Source organism: Lissotriton vulgaris, chromosome 4_1 (genome assembly GCF_964263255.1).
Source record: "Lissotriton vulgaris chromosome 4_1, aLisVul1.2, whole genome shotgun sequence".
Taxonomy (NCBI): domain Eukaryota; kingdom Metazoa; phylum Chordata; class Amphibia; order Caudata; family Salamandridae; genus Lissotriton; species Lissotriton vulgaris.
In genome coordinates this window covers 743,262,692-743,279,975 of record NC_141691.1, presented here as the reverse complement: position 1 = coordinate 743,279,975, position 17,284 = coordinate 743,262,692, and positions in this window count along the sequence as shown.

The window sequence follows — 17,284 nt, the reverse complement described above, 5'->3', positions numbered from 1 at the left end:
ATTGAGAATTTTAGAGTGCCTTGAAGTGAGGGGACTGTCTCAAGGGGCGGAGAAGCAGTGGAGTTATTGGAGCCAAAGATACTTTCAAAATATCCCACCCATGCATCCTCACCTGCATGAACATCCAGGGACAGTTCCTTGGGGTCTTTGAAATAGGGTGCATTTATGACTTTCCAAAACCCAGTTGTTGCCTGCGCTAGCCGCTTGCTTGAGGTCATCCCAGGCCTTCTCCCTGATGTCCCTCTCTCTTTTTCATCTTGTGAGCTTGTATTCACTGCGTAACGATTTAATCTGTGATGGATCTCTAGGGCGGGTTTTTAGTGCATTAACAAGAGCTCTTCTGGCTATAGAGCATGTAGAATCGAACCATCAGCTGGCTGGTGGACCACTTGCTGGCTTGGGTCGTGTAAGTGCCACTTTTATTTTCACTATATTCGCTCTAAATTGGGAAACTAGTAGTGCTGGAGGGGGGGTCATCAGCCAGACAGGCCAAGGTTTTATCCCTTGTTCGTGCTATAATTACAGGAGCCCAATTCTGCTTCCCAACCTGGGCCCATTTCAATTGGTACCCATTTTTCCTAGTTAGCTAAATGTTTGCTACTGTCTTTTGCTGTTTTTTCGGTTTACAGGGGATATTTAGGTGGCTAAGTATAAGGGCATGGTCACTGTAACATGTAAATATGTTGTCTATGTGAGAAACAATTCCACCTAATATGGAGGAAACTAGGATGAAGTCAATCGTGGACTCGTAATTATTCCACCTGAATGTATTCCCTATATAGCCTGACTTTGTGTTATTAGTTATTTCCATATTTTTTGTGTGTAGGAGGCTGTTAAGGCTATCACTGTACTCATTATGAGTGAAGTGGATAATGGGGTTCCACTAATTAATTATTTTACCACAAGCTTCCTGTTTCCCCAATTTCATTATTATAAAAAATAATTAAAAGCCAAGTTCCTTTATTCATGATCTCTAATAAAAGACAGTGGAACTGCTTATTCTGAGTGCCAACCATCTTTACTTGTAGGGAAAGGGTATTGGAGATTAAAGTTAGTTGTCCCTCCTTCGCTCTACCTGACACTGAGTGTACTGCAACTGTATGGAAGGAGTGATACCCCAAAACAAAAACATGCTCTGTGGCCCATGTTTCCTGGAAGCAAATGATTTCCAGGGGATGCAAAAGTTTGTGCCATTGATTACTGCCTAGTTTTGAGGTAACTCCTGCCACATTCCATGATGCTAAGCTGAATATACTTTTGTCGACTATGGTCCCTAATAGGGGAGTCATAGGACTCTTCTGTGTTACTTGGACTAGTTTATCTGGTAGTTACACTCCTAACAGAAGGGGGGTAGCTAAGGTTAGTCAGTCGCAGGTTTCAAAATCTGAAAGAGTCGTGAATCTGTTAATGCCGTACCCCTGAGATGTCACTGGCGCCCTCCCCATATCTCATTGTTAGGGTTGCCCTTAGCCCGTCCACCTCTCTTATGCCAAACGTTACACCCTGCATATAGAAATGTTCCAGGGATAAAGGTATAACCTGAGTACTCCTTAGGACTATTCTGTGAAGATTGCTTAAGAGTAAATTACCCACATATGCATTGCTAAAGTTTATCACCACACAGTCTCTGGCGATAGATTTAGTAGAGTTACCCAACCAACCCACTCTCCTGGCCATAATGATTTTATTAAACAGCAGGTAGTTCCTCATTCCTGCTTCCGTTAGGTGGTGTGAGAGCCAGTGCAAGCATTTGTTCATTAGCTGCGTAGTGGATTCTAGCTGTGTTCCCGCAATGAAAGAACATTAGCCAGGACCAGTACTAGAGGGGAGGCTGCTGGTGGGAGATGGAGGACTTGTTGCCAATGGTTATCTGCGACCGCCATACGTTTGTCTTGTCTCCCATTTCATTGTAGGTCAGTTCTTGTGCCCCGCGCTATGGCTACCTGGTGTGCTATATTCCTTGTGCCCAGCGGTAGTATAGCTGAAACCTCCAGCAATACGTTAGTGCAAGAGGTAGCTATGGGAAGCGACCCTCAAGGCAATGTGGCTGAGCTTGTTGGAATATGCGCAGTGGATGGAACAGACCCACCCTGGTCACCATGGGGTTGAGGTAGCATTTCGCCGACAGTTGAACGTGCAGGGTCGGGACAAAGGAGCTCTGGGGGGTGATGAAATGACAGGGCAGGCCGGTCCACAGCCGGAGGAGGCTGGACTGGGCCCCCCTTCTAACTTCCAGCGTCTGATCCAAAGTACTGCTTGTACTCTTTGTTTGCTAAGATGGGGAAGAGGAAAGGTCCCACGGAGAAAGCAGGCGGAGGGACTGTTGCAACGCTCAATGGGTTCCTATCAAGAGCGGTGAGTATCCTCACCCATTAGATTGAATTAACTTGATTGTGATCACTTTTCCACACAGCACACATTACATTTCACCATGTTTTGTGAACACTATGCACAGATCAGGAAAAAATATTTGTTACCTGTTTTGCGGGAGGCGTGCTTCTTACAGGTTAGGCCAGCGCTTCTGTTTTTACAACTTTTACCTAGTGCACGTGTAACATTTCATGTAGCAAGTTTCCTAGTTGCAGGTGTTCGTATTAATAAAAAGCGTTTTAATTTATGGCACAGACCTATTACAATATAATTACGCTAGTAGCGTTGGTGCCTTCTTAATCTTGAAGCTAACTGCCAAACTGAAGTTTTTAAAATGTTTTACTGAACTCATGAGATATGTTCATTTTAACCTTGACATGTTATTTATATTTATTCCTCACTTTTGTAATTGGATGTACTGTTGTATCGTGTTTGCTGTGATTACTCGTATTTTGTGTCTTTTTTTGATTTTTATTAATCGAATAAAAGTGATTGACTGACTTAACTGAGATGATAAATATAGGGGGGTTTACTCAACAAAGTCACTAGGGACCGGGGCGTCAAGTAGTATACAAAAAGGGGGGTCCCAGTGAACTGTTATAAACACATCATGTTTATTCACATTAGCATAAAATGTATATTTTATTTTCATCAGAGCACAATGTTAATCAATAACAATGAGCTAAATCTACAATCCGTTAGAAAGCAATAATGGCAAATCACTCATCATAGTGCCCAATGGAAAAGGGAAGGAAAAGTGACGTGGTAAAAGAAAAGGATTGTGTAAAGGGATACTTAAATGTGACAACAGAATATTCCACGATTAATTTACAAAATACATTGGCTTCAGAGGCCTGAGCCAAAAAGGGAAGAATAATCTTAGATATTCATCAAAAAATCATGTGTATGACGCTGGTATTCAATTTCCAGATTAGGGGTGGCGTCAAACTGATGTATGTAAGGAAGTAGCCGTCGACGTTTCGACCCCAAAACTACAACTGTAGGCTTGGTTGGAACCTTACAACGGGGTCTTCATCAGGACAAAGAAGTGAAACCAGGGTACACTATGTCATCTATAGAAATAAATTGGATCAAGTATCAGTACTTCTGTCTTTGAACGTTAAAGCACACCACATAAGTTATCATAAACTCAAAAGGAAAGTTACCATGGTCGGTGGAATTTATAATTGCCACCAGTCGGATGATGAACGCTTCAATTGCAGAAATTCACTCAATTTACTTATCATATGAATGATTCCAGTGTAATCAAAAATTCTGAAAAAATAAAGATAAAAATCCCAATCAGAGACCAAAGACTTAATCAGAGCAAGTTTTCTCCGTAGAACAGAGGGCTTCGTACATAAGGAGATTATTTCAACAGGTTCCTATAGAAACCAACACAGGACACTCAAAAACCATAAGCTATACCGGACCAATACAACACATAAAATCTCATGTCACTCAGCACAGGTGTGGATGCAAATCCACAAATTAAGTCAGATGCACAGTCCTTCAAGGCTGAAAGTCAATCATTCACAAAATAAGCATTAAAAACACACACAGCAGCGCGTGTTTTAGAAGCGTACCAGAAAAATACCATCAGATCTGATATAGAGTAAGGGAACAAACTACAAGATCACATGTCACTCAGCATAGGTGGTCTGTTTGGAGCGAAAAAGTGCATGCAAATCCATGAACTAAATCGGAGCCAGAATACACGTTGCCCCAACGTTGAAAACAAATCATTCACAATTTAGACATTAAAAACACTAAAAACTCCAGTGCGTGTATTAGAACACGGAGTCTTAGAAACATACCAAATTAATTTACCGTGAAGTCTGGGTGGGGGATCATACCTTAGGACTGGCAAAAGATTCCTTATTGCCAGCGATTGTCAAGACTGAAGGGCACCTCGAGATCTAAGGGGTGAAATGAAGGATCCTGTAAATAAAGAAACGCCGATTAATAGCACCCATCTGGTGTTCAAGGGGGATAACAAATTACACATACCTAATCTTGAGGGGTGGTCATCGAAGTCTATTCCCACGAAACCGTCACCTAGAGTTGCCTCCAGTCCAATAGTGTACATTTCTAAATATCAACTATCAGATGAGGAAAGTAGAGTGTTGAGTAGGGGAATCTCCTATGTATATACTACAGAACGGAATACCTGGGTCATGAAATAAAGTTTTGAAGTGTGTCCTGAAACAGAGTTGTAGGCAAACTATGAGATCAAAAAAGCTAACCAAAGAGAATAATCGGTGGTTGAGAAATTCTCATCAGACCACCCAAGTGGCATGCGCAGCCCCAAAAAACTACTATTTACATCCAATGCGCATCTTTGAGCAAGCAGCGTCTTATTCTCATGCATGCGCAATACAATCCAATTAAGTCCCACTCATTGCCAATTACTCAATCATTACGGGTATAAATAACCCGCGGCCGCTCCATGTCATTGCCTCCACTTCCTCTCGGATGCTAGAGAGGGGTACCCACGGAGAGGTAGGTTGCAGGGTTCGTAGTTCCCGTTTTTTCACTAGGTTTCTCCTCTTTTAGAGTATTATGTGGTGTGATTTGAACACCTCAGAACCATCTTGAATCTTAGCCATAATCACTTTGAAACTACCAAATAATAATTTAAATAGATTGCTCGTTTTCACAGCCAGTTCCCTCCCACTGTCAGCTTTTTGTTCTGGGCACTTGGGGGTTCCCCCCCTTTTTAACAATTAGGTTTTTAATATTGTGCAAACCTATACTTTGTGAACTAAGTGGGCATGATGTTCCTCATGGTGTCAAACCTTTATTTCAAATTTTGTACAATAGAGCGGTGCCTCAGTTTTCCCGAGCGGATGCCGGGTGAGGTGAGGTCTACTACCCACACAAAGCTGGGTAAATATCAATCTTACTTTAATTCAGCTTTTTCTCCCATATCTAAGTTAATGGGTTAGTAGATATACCTTCAGTCCAGCCTCTTCTGTGGGGTATAATATAGAGATAATACTGCTCTATGTGTGTTCTAGGCACTGTTTGATTGGCAAATGTAGAGCTCCTTAATCATTATTTTTGTATGTGGTTCTCTACTATGTTTTCTCGTAGGTAAGGATCACAATATCCAACATCCCTGGACACATTGGGGCTCCAAGGTCCGGGTAGGATGTTTACATTCTTGTTATATATAAAATCACATTCACACTTATTTTTTGTGCAGTAGTATTTTCATCCTGATTTGGTCCTGAAGAAAGCCGGATAATACTTCCTCTTGGCTGAAACATGTCGACCGTCTTGCACAGCCTCACTGGGTAGTCATACTGTCAGACTACCAGGCGTAGTTTTTATGGTTGATGCCAGAACAATACTCATTAAACATAATTTTTGTTCCGGTAATCAATTTTAATTTGCACTCACTTTCACACACTTTCACACACTGCACCTCATCAGCAACCAATTGAGAATAAACCTTGGATGGAGACAACAATTGGTATCCACAACTATACCGTCATATGATGGTCTGGATGTTGTTTGGATCCACAAACCTATCTCATATGAGGACACTCCGCCACTTGGGTTGTCTGATGAGAATTTCTCAACCACCGATTATTCTCTTTGGTTAGCTTTTTTGATCTCATAGTTTGCCTACAACTCTGTTTCAGGACACACTACAAAACTTTATTTCATGACCCAGGTATTCCGTTCTGTAGTATATAGGAACAATAGGCCTTTGGAATATCGCGGTCGGTAATTATAGGCCTTTTGACCCTCCTTTCATTGTATTTTTCGGGAATCTCCTATGTACCCACCACTCCGCCAAACAAATTCCAAATGAAAACGGAACTATATAGGTTCTTCAGAAAGGTTCGATTAAGATACTTCTTTAAACATTCAACTACACAACAGAGACCTTCGGTAACTGGTCTTAGAGAACCATCAACCTTTTTCCCACCGTCCTACTCCATGAGCAACAAAATTCTAGCTTTTGAAGATGTGGTCACCCGGGATGTGGAAGATCTCCTGTCTAGACCAAAATATACTTGATTCAATCTAAGCAGATGAGAGAAACTAGCCCTGCAGAGTTTAAAGAACAATACCGAAGTAGTCATCAAGCCTGCCGATAAGGGCGGGGCAATAGTGATCCAGGATGTAAACACCTATAAAGAAGAAATCTACAGAATATTAGGAGATGGTATCAGTTACAAGAAAATCAGTAATGATCCGTCGAAAGAATTGGCGGCAGCCATCCTACAAGTAACACAGAAAGGTTTGGACGAAGGCTTTCTCTCTGAGCAGGAGTTCAAATTCCTTTGTCAAAGTCACCCACGCCTTGCGACAATTTACACCTTACCCAAGGTGCACAAAGGACTACATAACCCACCCGGACGCCCGATTGTGTCCGGGTGTGGTTCTATGTTGGAACCTCTCTGTCAGTACATTGATTTTTTCTTGAAACCCCTGGCCACTCAGACCAGGGCCTATCTCCGGGACACTACCCAAGTAATTAAACTAATTGATCAAAGACCGTTTGACCCTAGCACACAGAGACTAGTAACTTGTGACATTGTGTCACTTTATACTAGTATTCCTCAATTGGAGGCGATTGCTGTGATGGAGAAGGTCTTGAACACCAGAACAGCCCCTGTTCCAGTGCCAACCTACTTTATTTTGGAGCTACTGGAACTAGCAATGATGAAAAAAAAAATTATGTTCCAGAATGAGTTCTTCCTTCAAACTAAAGGTGTTGCGATAGGGGCTACTTTTGCCCCCAATCTGGCAGTGTTATTCATGGACGATTTTGAGATGAAGTTTATCTTCAACGACACCAACCCATTTTTAAATCAGATGGATTTGTGGGTCAGGTATATAGACGACGTGTTGTGCGTCTGGAATGCCACCCTTGAGGACTTGACACACTTCCATACTTGGCTCAATGGGAACAGCACAGATATTCAATTTACCATGGAATCGAGTATTGAGAAAATTCCATTCTTAGACATCACGATCTATGTTGACAATGAAACAAAAGTTTTACAAACTACTCTTTTTCGTAAACCATCAGAACGTAATTCCCTTTTGGAATATAGTAGCCATCATCCGAGAGGCCTAAGAGATAACCTACCTGTTGGCCAGTTTTTGCGGAACCGCCGCAATTGTTCAAACAAAGAGAATTATATGACAGAATCGCAAGAATTGGCAAACCGCCTTTTGGAACGGGGATACCCGAAACGTCTGGTGAAGCGTGCTCGCAAGAGGGCATGGTACAACCCGCGTGATATATTACTGACCCCGGAAGCTACACAAGACACGTCTCAAGAACGCCTAATATGTGTGACCACGTTCTCAACCCGGAGTAATGACATCAAAAAAATCATAAATAAGCATTGGGGTTTAGTCGCCGATGATATTGAACAGAAGACCCTCCCTCTGCATTCTTTCAAAAGGGCGCGGAATATCAAAGATGAGGTAGTCCAATCTTTTCTGACTATACCTCCCAATCCGACAATTCAATCCTTATGGAATCTTCCACCGATTAAGGGTCACACAAAGTGTGGGGTATGTGCGGCATGTCCTACAACGATTCAGACCAAAACATTCGTGTATAAAGGCCGTTCTTTTACACTAAGATCTCATACAAACTGTAACACGGTAAATGTAATTTATGCTATTAAATGCCCGTGCGATCTAGTGTATATTGGCCAGACCCAACAAAGGATAAAGGCTCGAATCCTACAACATGGCAGCAGAATCAGGTGTAATGTTCGGGGGGCTCCCTTGGTGGAGCACTGTACCAGACATGGCCATACCCCCGATACCCTAGAATGGCTTGTTCTAGAGAAAATAGTCCTAGGACCAAGGGGTGGCGACATAGCACACATTCTCACACTTAGGGAATCCAAATGGATGACAATTCTGGACACTATCCGTAATGGGTTAAATGAAGCTGACAGTAGCTATGCACAATTGGACAAATTTGGACGCTGATTCCTGAATGTTTGACCCTCACCTTCCTGCGTTGAGAGGTGCGTCATAATTTGGTACCATTTTATACCGTGATGTACTAGATGAGGTAAGTTGCTTCACCCTCCTGCGTGAGAGGTGCGTAGCTTATTTACACATCATATTCTTCAGATGACTCCTCGGCCTTTGTTAACCTACTTGATATGTGATTGTCTGACCTTCACCCTCTTGTGCAGAGTGGTGCGTCATTTATGATACTTTATAAGATTTACGAGATACCTTGTATTTAATGATGGAAGCTGCTTCACCCTCCTGTGCAAAACGTGTGTGGCTGATTTATACAATTTAATCCTGATGTGATCCTTGTTTTTTGACTTCAGTTTTTAATTTTGACCAATGTAGGCACCATCTGTGGTTTGAATGATTTTGCAACAATTGCCTTTTATTAATATACCAGATCTACTTTTGTATGACAGTCTCCAAAATTGGTTCGGTAATACCTAGGGTGTGCCTAACAAATTACCCGTTTTGAATCGTGTCTTTATATAAAAAAAATTCCAGAAATCGCATGCTATAGTGAGGGATATGGTAACTGCCCACTCTGTGTTTAGTAGGATTACTTCGTGACTAGAACTAGCGTCAGTCCGCTTTCTGTTACCATGCCCGACCCTTCCGCGGAAGTGGTTCTCATTCAGTTGAGGAACTAGTCCCTCTTCTATATCTACAGCGGTAATCGGCTCTCGCCTCACTCCAGTGACTGATCCCGGGAGCTTTGGATTAGGATGAGACATCCAATGAAAGTAGTTGGATTTTTTCAAATAGCCCGAAATTAGCAACCTAGTGCCATTTGCGGTCTGTGTACAGTTCAGTGACCCTATTTATGGTAATGTTAGTGTATTTGAGAGCCCTCGTTTTAACCTGTGGTAACTTAAACGTTTCCCTCTAGGTGACGGTTTCGTGGGAATAGACTTCGATGACCACCCCTCAAGATTAGGTATGTGTAATTTGTTATCCCCCTTGAACACCAGATGGGTGCTATTAATCGGCGTTTCTTTATTTACACGATCCTTCATTTAACCCCATAGATCTCGAGGTGCCATTCAGTCTTGACAATCGCTGGCAATAAGGAATCTTTTGCCAGTCCTAAGGTATGATCCCCCACCCAGACTTCACGGTAAATTAATTTGGTATGTTTCTAAGACTCCTGTTCTAATACACGCGCTGGAGTTTTTAGTGTTTTTAATGTCTAAATTGTGAATGATTTGTTTTCAACGTTGGGGCAACGTGTATTCTGGCTCCGATTTAGTTCATGGATTTGCATGCACTTTTTCGCTCCAAACAGACCACCTATGCTGAGTGACATGTGATCTTGTAGTTTGTTCCCTTACTCTATATCAGATCTGATGGTATTTTTCTGTTACGCTTCTAAAACACGCGCTGCTGTGTGTGTTTTTAATGCTTATTTTGTGAATGATTGACTTTCAGCCTTGAAGGACTGTGGATCCGACTTAATTCGTGGATTTGCATCCACACCTGTGCTGAGTTTCTATAGGAACCTGTTGAAATAATCTCTTTATGTACGAAGCCCTCTGTTCTACGGAGAAAACTTGCTCTGATTAAGTCTTTGGTCTCTGATTGGGATTTTTATCATTATTTTTCAGAATTTTTGATTACACTGGAATCATTCATATGATAAGTAAATTGAGTGAATTTCTGCAATTGAAGCGTTCATCATCCGACTGGTGGCAATTATAAATTCCACCGACCATGGTAACTTTCCTTTTGAGTTTATGATAACTTATGTGGTGTGCTTTTACGTTCAAAGACAGAAGTACTGATACTTGATTCCAATTTATTTCTATAGATGACATAGTGTACCCTGGTTTCACTTCTTTGTCCTGATGAAGACCCCGTTGTAAGGTTCCAACCAAGCCTACAGTTGTAGTTTTGGGGTCGAAACGTCGACGGCTACTTCCTTACATACATCAGTTTGACGCCACCCCTAATCTGGAAATTGAATACCAGCGTCATACACATGATTTTTTGATGAATATCTGAGATTATTCTTCCCTTTTTGGCTCAGGGCTCTGAAGCCAATGTATTTTGTATATTAATCGCGGAATATTCTGTTGTCACATTTAACTATCCCTTTACACAATCCTTTTCATTTACCACGTCACTTTTCCTTCCCTTTTCCATTGGGCACTATGATGAGTGATTTGCCATTATTGCTTTCTAACGGATTGTAGATTTAGCTCATTGTTATTGATTAACATTGTGCTCTGATGAAAATAAAATATACATTTTATGCTAATGTGAATAAACATGATGTGTTTATAACAGTTCACTGGGACCCCCCTTTTTGTATACTACTTGACGCCCCGGTCCCTAGTGACTTTGTTGAGTAAACCCCCCTATATTTATCATCTCAGTTAAGTCAGTCAATCACTTTTATTCGATTAATAAAAATCAAAAAAAGACACAAAATACGAGTTTTCACAGCAAATACGATACAACAGTACATCCAATTACAAAAGTGAGGAATAAATATAAATAACATGTCAAGGTTAAAATGAACATATCTCATGAGTTCAGTAAAACATTTTAAAAACTTCCGTTTGGCAGTTAGCTTCAAGATTAAGAAGACACCAACGCTACTAGCGTAATTATATTGTAATAGGTCTGTGCCATAAATTAAAACGCTTTTTATTAATACGAACACCTGCAACTAGGAAACTTGCTACATGAAATGTTACACGTGCACTAGGTAAAAGTTGTAAAAACAGAAGCGCTAGCCTAACCTGTAAGAAGCACGCCTCCCGCAAAACAGGTAACAAATATTTTTTCCTGATCTGTGCATAGTGTTCACAAAACATGGTCAAATGTAATGTGTGCTGTGTGGAAAAGTGATCACAATCAAGTTAATTCAATCTAATGGGTGAGAATACTCACCGCTCTTGATAGGAACCCATTGAGCGTTGCAACAGTCCCTCCGCCTGCTTTCTCCGTGGGACCTTTCCTCTTCCCCATCTTAGCAAACAAAGAGTACAAGCAGTACTTTGGATCAGACGCTGGAAGTTAGAAGGGGGCCCAGTCCAGCCTCCTCCGGCTGTGGACCGGCCTGCCCTTGGCCCCGGCTTTTTCCGGGCCCGTCCCAGTGCTGGCCCCGCGCTGCGGGCCAGCATCTGTGTTTTAAGCACCTCCGGACGCAAGGGAGGGCAGGAAATGGAGTCCCCCCCCATGGCTTCTCCCATCGATATAGTGCAGTGCCCAGCAGGGATCAACAATTAAAAGCTTCACCAGCCGGGGGCCGGCATTGGTGTTATAAGTGCCTCCAGGCACAAGATAGGGTGGAAAATGGAGCCCCGCTGCTGCTTCTCCCGTCGATGTAGTGCAGTGTCCAGCAGGGATCAACAAATAATGGCTACACCAGCTGCGGGCCGACGTCGGTGTTTTAAGCGCCTCGAGGCGCAAGGGAGGGCGGGAAATGGAGTCCTCCCACAGCTTCTCCCATCGATGTAGTGCAGGGCCCAGCCAGGATCAACAAACAAAGGCTACACCAGCCGCGTGCTGGTGTCGGTGTTTTAAGCGTCTCCAGCCACAAGTGAGAGCGGGATATGGAATCTCCCTGTGGCTTCTCCCATCAATGTAGTGCAGTACCCAGCAGGGATCAACAGAGTTAATGTTGTGGCAGGGGTGGAATTGAGATGGGATCGAGGTGCCCTTCCAGGAAGAGCATGTGCCAGCTGAATCCTGGAGAACTTCTCCTTTGCCCAACCCCCTTCATCTTGTCATTTTCATTTTTTATATCTCCCGTAGTATGTGCCTCTTTGCCTCAATGCAATGACAGAGTATGTTGCATCCTGATCATAAGTCTGCATTCTGTGTTCCACTGAGGTTTAATGTAGGCAGTCCAAATAGTTTTTTTAAATTTATTTGATCACAAAGGTACTACAAGGGCTATTTCCGTCTCAGTGAAATTTACTTTTCTCTTAAGAAGTGGAGTTGTTTGAAGGGAATGGGTGTCAGAGGTGTATGATTTGGTTCAGGTGTATATTATTCTCCTATTCCATTACATCCGGAGGTCTCATCCCAATTCCGGATGTCTCCACCCTGGATGTGGTGGTCTCCACCAAGTGTGTATAACATAAAATTCAGTTGTAAAGTTACTAGTAGTAACAGATGTCTCAGGTTCGGAATTGCTCATTTTAAACTTCATGGGGGCATATTTACAAGACAATGGCGGAGTGCAGCGTTAAGCCAAAATTGCTAATGCCACACTCTGCCATCCTGAAAACACAGGGATATCTCGTATTTACAAGAATGCAGTGCACCCCTGCATTTCCACTAGTGCTAGTGCCAAATTTAGCAGCCTAGCGCCAACGCAGGCACCCGTGCACCATAGTGCAAGGGTGCCTGCATTGCGGGCAATGATTGTTAATGCGTATAATCAATTGGAGGAGGGAGAGAGAGATTGGATCCTTTCAGTCTCCATTTAGTTATTCATAATCAACAGGGGAAAGGATCACTAGTCCTGCGTAAACCAAGGTCTGCAGGTAGATACGTAGGTGTCTCCCAATAAAAAGACCCTCATACACGCGTTTTTTATGATTTCTCGTAGCGGTATATGATGTGTCCCCGCTCTTTTTAATAAGTGAGTGCGTAATCCTTGGGTCAATTCTTTTGTGTGCACCCTCCGCCAGGAGGCTTTACCTTTGGTTAGGGCAGTAGTGATCGTAGAAAAGTGGGTGGTGAGGTGGTGACATATTAAAAAGGCCCGGACAGCCAGAAATTGAACTTTAATGAGTCTGGATTCGGACAGTTGTAGAATTCATTTGTGCAGCTATGGAATTGGTTATGAATTCTAGTGCACTTAGATAGTGTGATAAAAAACGGTCAACATGTTTCAGCCTTTGTCGCCAATTGGTCAGTAGGCTTTCTTCAGGACCAGTAAGTGGTGAAGTGAATAAAAGTGAAAGAATAGATAAAATTATAACCTGATTCTTCTGGTAGTAGAAGGTCGCATTGTACCTGTAAAGAAAAAGGGACGTACACACAACAACAAAGGGAGGAAGGGGTAGGGGAGAACACATAGTTATGTACAATTGTACATTCTCAAAATCCCTAGATTTTGAAAAGAAACTAAAAAATGGCAATACTTTGCACAGAATCACGGTCATTTCAGGCGTCAACTCTCCCATTCTCAAGCCACAGCGAAGGAAAGGGATTTTGCTATACTGTAGTGCGGTGCCATTAGCGTTAATTTTCTCGGTGTCATAATAACCTCGTGAATACTGGTACATTGTGCGATGACATGCTTATTCACGAAAAAAAGTGATAATCATCTACTCATTTGTAGGTGGTCATTATGTTTGCCCTGTATTAGTTCGATAGTATCTCTGTATTAGTCTCGGTGATGTGCTAACCGTATAGACAGACCGCGATGACATATTGGTCATGTTCCTGTGATATGTTTAGTATACGGCGTGCTTAAATAATACGTATGTTTCCCATTTTGTTCCTGGAGAGTGACACGTGTCTATGCGGGCGTGCTTGAAAGGACTCGCACTCGATATCTGGTGCTCCCTTTGTGTTCGTGTTGTTGTAAGACTCTCATGTTGTTTAGAGAGTTACGGTAATTACGCTAGGTGCTTAGTCACGTGTTGACTTGTAAATTAAGTGCGTGGTAAATATTAGAGCATATCTCTACGGATTACAAGCTTTGCTTCTTCAGGGATGTGGCGTACAGAGGGAGGTTGTACTGTTGGAGGTGAAGGAGTAAACCATTAGTTAAGTTGGAATATACTTGCGATTTGGCCTCAAGATGTTGGGCAGTCCTACATAATACCTCAGACCTTCGCCTCCTTTCTTGCAGCATGTGCTGTCTCTGCCACTCTTCACCCGGAAATGGTCATGGGTTTGAATCCGGTATGGTTATAATGCCGATTCATAGAGATAGACGAAATATGTTCGTCGTGACTATAAATGCGATGAATTGTCGCATTATGCAAAAGGTGTACTAATTAATGTTCCGAATTCAATTTAGGTTGACATAAAGTGATTTGGACTCTAAAGCATTATTTCGTCGTAATGTATGGGTCAAATTTATGGAATGTGTGGAGTTATTACGTGCCTTGCACTCCACGCCGGATATATGTATAGGGATTGGTTGGCATCTGTAATTGTTAAAGTTAATTTATTATCATAATGATTTTGAGAGTATTATTAAAATACTAATAATGAAGAGCTTCATTCTGTGTGACCTGTGGGACATCGTTGACATTGTGAATGTTCACGGTTTTTTGGGCACTAAATTTGCACTCATATGGTTAGTAGCACACTGTGTAGGGAGGTTTCAATACTTTGTGCCGAGGCTCTTTTGTTGTTGTGGGACGAGGAAGTCATTAGGTATTACGCAGATGAAATTGCATGGTTTTGGTCATTTATTAAGAGATAACCATGGAATGGAATCGTTAAGACCGGTAGTGTCTGTCTTAAGCCTGTGCACCCAACGCTGCTCCTTTTCGAACAAGATTTTAGCTGCATTTCTGTCTATTGTGTCCAAGGTTTCAAGGATGACCCACTGTAGGTCATTAACAGCGTGACCTAATTCTTTGTAATGGGTGGACATCTTGGTGGTGGTTCTTTTGCAGTTCACATTGCTGCGGTGCTCATATAGTCGTTGTTTTGCTTTTCGGCAAGTCATGCCGATGTACCTCAACTGGCATGGGCAGGTGACCATGTAAATAACATGGCTTGTGTTGCAGTTAGTGTGTCGTTTTAACTTCCAATTGAAATTAGGGAGTAACTGCAATTCCTTTGTAGGTTTTGTGGTGTCACAGGCTAAGCAGGTGCCGCACGGGTAGTGTCCTGTTACCAGAGCGGTGTTCCATATTCTTGTTTGTTCTTTCCTTTTCTTAGGCCGTGGTCTGGTATGGACCAATAGGTCCTTGAGGTTTCGACTTCTTTTATTCGCAAATCGTGGTTTCGGCCAGTTCAAGTTGTTTGATGTTACAATTTTCCAATTTCTGTTGATTATCTTTTTCACCTGATTTGTGACTGGGCTGTAAGTGGTGACGCATGTGGTCCTTTCATCCTGTGTCTTGGGGTGTGTTTCCATAACACTTTTGGCAAATCTGACCCACCAGAAGGACAGAGGCCTTGTATACGGCACCTATTTACCTCAGTCTGTAGAGCCCTCACTTTTTTATAACCACAGACACCTACCTGACCAACAAGTTAGTACTGCTAAGCACTTACTCTTCTATGCTTCTAGGAGCGTGGTGATAGCTTTCAGGATGTAAAATTAAACAAGAACGCAACAGCAATAGAATATCTCTGTGTTCTCTTGTCCAAACAGGGCTCCCATGAGCACTGCAAGTCGAAAGGCACTCCCAAATAAGGGAACTCATGGATTCTTGGGATTGCTTTCCCTGGATGGCAAAGTGAAAGGACTTAAGGTTTCTTGGTCCCAGGCCATAAGAAATGTTTTGATAAGAATATTTCTAGATGATTGAGCTGGCCCATGAAATCAACCATCAACCTTTGAAGGCTTTGCATGCTTGCTGAATGGCTGCCATACTTCATACTGGCACTCCACAAACTTCTTTTGTCTTACAGTAATAAAAGCTCAAAGTGGATTTTTGTTTCTGTAAGACAACAAATTAACAACTTTGACTCCTTGGAAGTTTCCCTCAAGGTATGGTGGTAATTTTTTTTTCTCTTTGAGACCTTCAGGACCTTCAGGACCAACAGTAAAAGCCCTGAATCCCAAGGAGAAAAAAAGTGGACTAGATAACCTGTTCTAAATACTGTGGCTAGTCTGATGTTCTTACACTGACGGCCTCAAGTCTGGAAGGTTGCCGATGTAAGCCAGCAGGAACACTGCCAGTAGAAACATGATGGCCCACCTAAGACTAAACAGAGCGGGCGGACAATCTGCCTGGTGGCCTTGGTACTTCACCAAGTTTGTGGCATGGTACACTGTATGCCAAACTCTAAATCTGGCATTAAGATGCTTTGTGTGGTGAGTGTATGGTATGCATATTTGATAGAAAAAGTTCAGCATGTGACTGTTCATCTCGTTTTCTAGGACTAACATTTTTCCCTTTTTCCTTCATTTTATATTGAAAACTATAACTTAAAAAAAAATCCTATTTTTTAGGGAGTTACTGTTAAATGTAATAGAAACGGTATGTTGTAAGAATCATCAAAACGATTTTCTTTGTTGCCTGTTCTATATAGCTTTATTTAGTCTGTGTGCGGTAATTAGTACAATTCAATGTGTGTGAATTAATTTGATATATTGTTTAAATTATTGATGGCTTTTCCTGTGCAAGTCACTGTTTCCTCATGATTGAAAATAATTTTGATCCAATAAACGCATGGAAAAGACTTGTCATCATTCCATTGGCATCCGATTTTTTATAAATTAAGGTATATAGGGCAAGATGTGCGTAGCTTTGGGTTTGTGATTACCTAATAGCGAATTTTTGCAATTCGCTATTTGGTAATCACAAACAGAGATGTAGAAATGTGTGTTTAACACATTTAGCGATTCCAAGTAGGTCAAAAAAGACCTACCTCATTAATAATCGAGAGGTAGGTTTACTACCCTTTAGGAATCACACAAATAACAGGGATCATGTCCTGCTGGGGTGTGCAGAACACCACGTCTGTGATTAATTTTAAATAAAGGATCTTTTTTTTAAATGCAGAAATGAAAAGTTTATTTTTATTTTTTTAATAGCAGGCTGTGGTCCATGAGACCATTGCCTGTTCTTAAAAAATGTTTACGTTTTTACCAATATTCACAAAGGGTAAGGGGTCCCCTGAGGACTTCTTCCCATTTGCGAATGGTTTACCACCAACTCGGAGTTGGTCGTACAAATGCTCATGTTTTGCAACTATATTCCGGTTGCAAAACATTCACACATACCACTGGAAGTCGCGTTGTGTAAGGGAC